This window comes from Belonocnema kinseyi, chromosome 3 (assembly GCF_010883055.1).
Source record: "Belonocnema kinseyi isolate 2016_QV_RU_SX_M_011 chromosome 3, B_treatae_v1, whole genome shotgun sequence".
NCBI classification, from domain to species: domain Eukaryota; kingdom Metazoa; phylum Arthropoda; class Insecta; order Hymenoptera; family Cynipidae; genus Belonocnema; species Belonocnema kinseyi.
Genome location: NC_046659.1, coordinates 69897400 through 69904268, shown reverse-complemented (window position 1 = coordinate 69904268; position 6869 = coordinate 69897400).

Sequence of the window (6869 nt, the reverse complement as noted above, 5' to 3'; positions counted from 1 at the left end):
TCATCTAAAGATAGCTGTGAATATCTTATGAAAGATTTTATGAAAGATAAGTTGGGAAATTTCTAAAATGGAACCAAAAGGACAACAGCTTCATTTTATTGCGGGGAATCCCTAAATATCTCAGGTACGCCAGTCTTCAAAGATATAATCCCAGGCGTGAAAAAGCCATCGAAGGGTAACGCGCGGGATGCAATGGTGGGGGTAACCTTAGCAGGTCATAATTCGAGTCGGGCATTCGCCATGTTGTAAATGTCCCCAGGTTGACCATTTTTCCTACATTTTAACAAGCCCTCTCCACCCAAACATACTCCCCAAAAATGTTGGAAAGAAGTTAAAAGTGCCCACCAGCTGTAAATGTTCTCAGTCTGAATCACTTCAAATTCAAATGCACTTTGGTACACATCAGTGAAGTTTACAACGATATCTTGAAAACGGTAAGAAAAGGACAGTTTTTTTCTGTTAAATTCATGTTCAGTATGGAAAAAGAATCAAATGATTGGCCTTTAAACAAAATCGAAGGTGATCAACCTTTTATGCAGTTTTACTCTTTTCTTTAAACGAACACATATACTTGTAGCTCTTAAGTCCTTATGCACTTCAATTTTATATTTCCAACTTCCAAATTGAACTGCAGTTGAGTTAGGACACATATGTTACTTTAAAAAAATAAAAGAAATTTTTGGAATTTGTTACGTGTGCCTTTATGCCGTGCCAATCTTTAAATAATTATAGTTTCCTAATTTAAAGGTACAGATGACTTGTAATTAATGATTCAGTGTTAACGTAGAGAAAAATTCACTTCCGTTCCAGTCAGATAGCAACGGGCGACTGTTCAACTAACTTGTGCGCATGCTTGATTCTTTGAAAAAGCACTGTAGATCTACTAATTTTTTTTCATTGAGTTATGTATATTGTATGAGAAAAAAGACGGCCTGTATGGAGTTTACCATCTAAAAAGACTTGCTCAGCGATATTGTGTAAATTAATTATTTAATTTCGCGAAAAGTACGGAGAAAATATTAGGGATTATTAGATGGGACAATTAATCTTATATATTTTTTAATTTATTATAATATTTAGTAACATTTAAGTAAGAGCAAAAAATAGTAACGGCGACGATATAAGTACATATTTTATACACAAAACTGAAAATATAAGAACAGCAAAAATATAAGAGTATTCTATGTTCCATTATTCACAATAAAATTTTCTACGTGAATTAAAATAAGTCTTAACTAATTAAAATAAATTTTTAAAAAATAAATCCACTAAATGGATTTACGCATATAGTGAATGTAGTTAAATTTGCAAACTATGATTTGTAGGAAAAATGATCTTGGGAAAAGGTTATTGAGCTTTCGCAAAACTGCACTTCTTATTTACATTACATGCCTCAGCTGTATAATTTGAAGGGTAGTGATTACGAAATATTCAGGAATAAAATGCGCAGGTCAGCAACGCCTTAGTTCAAAAAATATTTTTATACTTTAGAGATGAATATTGTATAAAACTGCATCAAAGCACCATACCTTACTCAATAGAATTTATCCTACGAAAAATTGGAATTACATTTTCCTTGATCTTTCAATTTTGGTATGCTCTTCTTATACACAGAGATGTAATATTGTTGATGAGTAGCATTTGCCCCATACTTGCAGAGGTGATGTTTTTAAGAAAATTCCTCATCCTGTGGAAAAAACGTTGGTACTGAATATAGTTTTATTTATTACATTTTTATTGTTTTGAATTTCATATTAATTCACTGTAAGAATACTCTATCAAGTCTTAATTTTATATCCATCAATTTAAAAATTTATATCTAACATAACCAATTCTTATTAATAATAATAATAATAATAATAATAATAATATTATTATTATAATAAACAAGAGCTTCGGTGGCTCAGTTGGTTAGGCACTTGGACTTCACCTCAGAGGTCCGGGGTTCGATCCCTGAGCCGGTACCTCTGGAAATTTTTCAATGTACCTTTACCGAGGTTCTGGTGGTTCGGAACCCATCTTAAGCTGTAGGTCCCCCCATCGTGTACTTGACTGCAACCCAGTCCGCCAATGATGGGGTAAAACCAGGCTTTGTCCAATATGTCTGGGCAGACTGCTCTCATCAGATCACTTGATTGCATTATAAAAATGCGTCCGTGACTGATGCTATATACCGGGACAGCCCCGTGCAAAAATGATCAAATAAAAATCCATCTCTAACCAAAAATGCCTGCGACATGTTGGGCAGTATAAGCCTGTGACAACATTTCAACACTGAAATGTTTTTTTTTAATAATAATAATCAGTTGGTTCAGTTGGTTAGACACTTGGACTTCACCTCAGAGGTCCGGGGTTCGATCCCTGAGCCGGTACCTCTGGAAATTTTTCAATGTACCTTTACCGAGGTTCTGGTGGTTCGGAACCCACCTTAAGCTGTAGATCCCCCCATCGTGTACTTGACTGCAACCCAGTCCGTCAATGATGGGGTAAAAACCAGGCTTTGTCCAATATGTCTGGGCAGACTGCTCTCATCAGATCACTTGATTGCATTATAAGAATGCGTCCGTGACTGATGATATATACCGGGAGAGCCCCGTGCAAAATGATCAAATAAAAATCCAACTCTAACCAAAAAGTAAGTAACAAAAAAAACAAAAAAAGTAAGTAAGTTACAAAATATTTGTATTTGCGTCCTGGAATTTGGAGTTATCGTACTTTAAACGTCTCTTTTCGGATGTTTAAATTGGACCGATTCGGTTTCATAGTTGTCATATTGAAATTGTTCATTGCCTAACGCTTCAGCTTCAAGTTAAAATTATTGAGTTCGAACGATTACACAGTACAATTAAGCATAAACAATATCTTTAGTATCTTAACTTATTATCTTAAATTTTGAATAATTAAAGCATGGGTATAATTAATGTATAATTAATACATGGATCACGTTACCAACTTTCAATTTGATGTTTCACGTTTTTTATCTCCGGAATAATTAACATTATTCGTTCCAACTTTGGGTCATCATTTTGAACGAATTTTCGTCACGTGACCCTTGTGTCAGATGGCCTTAGAGAGACTTTTAATTCGTTTTAATTAAATATATATTAGATACGTGATTAATATTTTAAGAGAAATTATCAACGACTGCAAGACAATTCATACTAAAAATGAAGAAAATGTAATTTTTTGAAGCTTTAAGATTTTCTCAATACTTTTTTATAAGCAGTTCATTTCTTTACATGAGTACGGCAGCCTTTTTTATTATTCGTCCAGCTTTAACTTATAATTCCGAAATTAGAGAATTTTTATTTTAGTCTACATTTCCTTTTGAAGCAAAAAAATCACCAGTATTTGAAATAATTTTTCTTATACAAGCTTTTACACCTATTTTGACGAGCTTCGCAAATGCTTCTGTAGATGGTCTGTTGATTACGATGGTGAGTATATTAAAAGATCGATCAGTTTGCTAAGATTAATAAAATTATACAATAAATAAAGCCGTAATTTAATTATGAAATATTTAAGATATTACACGGGTGTGCGAAAATTGAATTGGTGCGAGGGGAAATCGTGCGCTTCTCAAAAATTGCTGGCTTAATTAAGAAAAGAAAGTTGTGAACGTCTGCCACGACAAATTTAGTTGAGATGTACTAAAACACAATAGAATTTACGCAGAAAATCGAATATATTTATTCCTATTTATTGTTAGTCCAGGTCATATTGAGTGCTTTAGAAATCTGATCTCAAGAGAAAGATACTATGGTAAACATCAAAATATAATGGTCCTCGTAGAATCACTCACAATACTAAATACATGATTTGAAAGGTCTCACATTTCTGCAGCAGCTTGTATACAGGGTGTCTAAAAAGTCCCGAGAAGGTTGGATATTTCCTCAGGTAAAATATTTTTCACAAAAGTGAAGGTTATTCCTGATGTAAATTTCAACGAGGAATTCATTGGTGACCTTCATTTTGACCTTGAAGTTGACCTGCATGACTTTTTGAAGGTCAACTTTATTTTTTTAAATGAAAACTCTCTTTTTTACATCTGCAATTGATAGTGCGGAAAATTCTACGTTCAAGTACGTACCCAAGTCGTAGGTCAATTGTAACGGACAAGGTCAGTTAGAAGTTATTTGAAATTAACAAAGTTTTACAAGAGATTAGTATAATTCCTGAAGTAAATTTCAACGAGAAATTTATTGGTGAGCTCTGTATTGATCTTGGTTACAGCGTTTTGAATATTGTAAAATCATAAGTAAATTTTTCATTAAAAGCATATGAAGAGCTTCTCAGAAACCAAATTGTACCAAGAATAAGGGAGATTACAGGCGATAATTTTCAAACTATTTGGTTCCAGCAGGACGGAGCAGCGGCTCATTACGGTAGGGAGGTTCGAGCATATTTGGATACTCAGTTCCCTCAAAGGTGGATTGGAAGAAGGGGTGAAATCGAGTGACCTGCTAGATCACTCGACTATTTTCTTTGGTGTTATTTAAAGAGCAAAGTATACTCAACGAAACCGCGAAGCTTAGACGAATTGCAGAATCGGATTCTGCAACAGGCTACTTTGATTGATAGGGAGATGATTCGTAATGCTGTAACTCATTTTTACAATGGCGCAGCTTTTTATCGGGAAGCTCAAGGTTTTCAGTTCGAACATCTTCACTGAAGCGTGAGACGCAAGGGGACTCACGCTAATCAAGCACCCCGAAACGTGAGAGGAAAGGGGACTTACGCTAAACAAGCACCCCAAAATGAACAGAATTTACTACGTCCACGTCGTTGTTCCTGGATAATGCTAATCGTAAACGTAAACTGCTTTAAAAAAACCTTGAAAAAACCTTGAAGATCATCACCAAGATCAATACAGAGCTTACCAATGGATTTCTCGTTGAAATTTACTTTAGGAATTGCACTGACCTTTTGTAAAACTTTGTTCATTTCAAATAACCTCTAACTGACCTTGAATGATACAATTGACCTATGTCTTGGGTACGTTCTGGAACTTAGAATTTTCCGCTCTATCGATTGCAGATAGAAAAAAGGGGGTTTCCATTTTAAAAAACCAAGTTGACCTATAAAAACCATGAAGGTCAACTTTAAGGTTAAACTGAAGGTCACCATTAAATTCCTCGTTCAAATTTACTTCAAGAATTACACTGACCTCTTGGAAAACTTTGTTAATTTCAAACAACCTCTGACTGACCTTGACCGTTAAAGTTGACCTATGACATGGGTACGTTCCTGAACGTAGAATTTTCCGCTCTATCGATTGCAGATGTAAAAAAGGGGATTGCCATTTAAAAAAACAGAGTTGACCTTTAAAAACCATGAAGGTCAACTTAAAGGTTAAAATGAAGGTCACCACTGAATTCCTCGTTGAAATTTACTTCAGGAGTTATACTGACCTCTTGGAAAACTTTGTTAATTTCAAATAACCTCTAACTGACCTTGAACGTTACGATTGACCTGGGTACGTAAAAGGATACGGATGTGACTCAAATTATTTCTGTTATTAGTCACAGATCCCCCCATCCCCATTCACGATATATTGAAAAGGGGTCGAAGTGTAACCTTAATTGTTTCTCTGACCAGTTATAGGGCTCTCCCCACCCACAAAATATATTGGATTTTAATTATTTTGTTGATAAGTCACAGGGGTATCTTCGCGCCCTCATCGAGACCATAGAAAGGGGTACGAATATGGCTTTAACTATTTCTATGAATAGACGCAGGTGACCCTGGCTCCCCTTTGAGAAAATTAGAAAGGGGTAGGGGTGCCACTTAAATTATTTCTGTGACCAATCACAGAAGTTCCCTGGCGACCCACACGAGGCACTGGAAAGGGGCAGGGGTGTGACTTGAATTATTTCTGTAACCATTCACAGAAGATTTACTGTTCTTTCTGCGAGTGACATGGAGTTAAGTAGACAGTATAACTGAATATTATTTTTAAGTGACATAAAATTACGAAATTGTTAATAAATCGAATTTTTAATTTCAGAGTTGATACAGGAAAACAGTTTTCCGAAAGTGGGTGTTGCCGAAATGATAAGATGTACTATTTTTTTATTGCTGGTTTATGGATAACTGGAGTCTAATGCGCTGATGGGGAACATTTACTTAGGAAGGTTAGTCTTAAAAACGAATTGTCTACCTCACGGAATTTTCGTTAAGACTAACCCCTTTTTCAGCTCGTTCAAGGTTAAAGTTATGAAAAATTTCACAATACTAGTCAGTCGTTTAAAAAAAAAATTATACAACATACCGTATTCATTCTATAAATTTGAAAAGCTTTCCAAAAATAAAAAAGGGTAGATGAAAAAAAAGATTTATTCTGGTGTTAAAATTCAACAAAAAGTGAGCAATTTCTCTCAACAAAAAAAACCTATCCTTTTATTTTTCTTATGTTTTCAAAACAATATTTTTTTGCAGGGTGAATTTATTCAGCAGGATATATACGCTTATATGTGGTATGAATTAGGACCAACCGACTGCAAATTACTATTGATTATCATGATTCGATCACAAAGGCCGATAACAATCACAGCTGGGAAATTTTTTACTCTGACTCTCGACAGCTTCACCAAAGTAAATATATTTACTATTTTAAAATATTGTTAATGTCGTTTATATTTAAACATTGTATCCCAGTCAGTAGGGGAGACTAGCCTACATCAGATAATGATCCTACAGTAGATAATCATTATTTCCAAAATACTAATGTACGTGAAATAAGTAATTTATGCGTAATTAATAGTTGAGATACAGTGTATGTTAAAATATTAAAATCAGAATTGATTATTTCACTAATATTTGCACTTATAATTAATGATGATCTACTGTAGGATCATTAGCTACTGTAG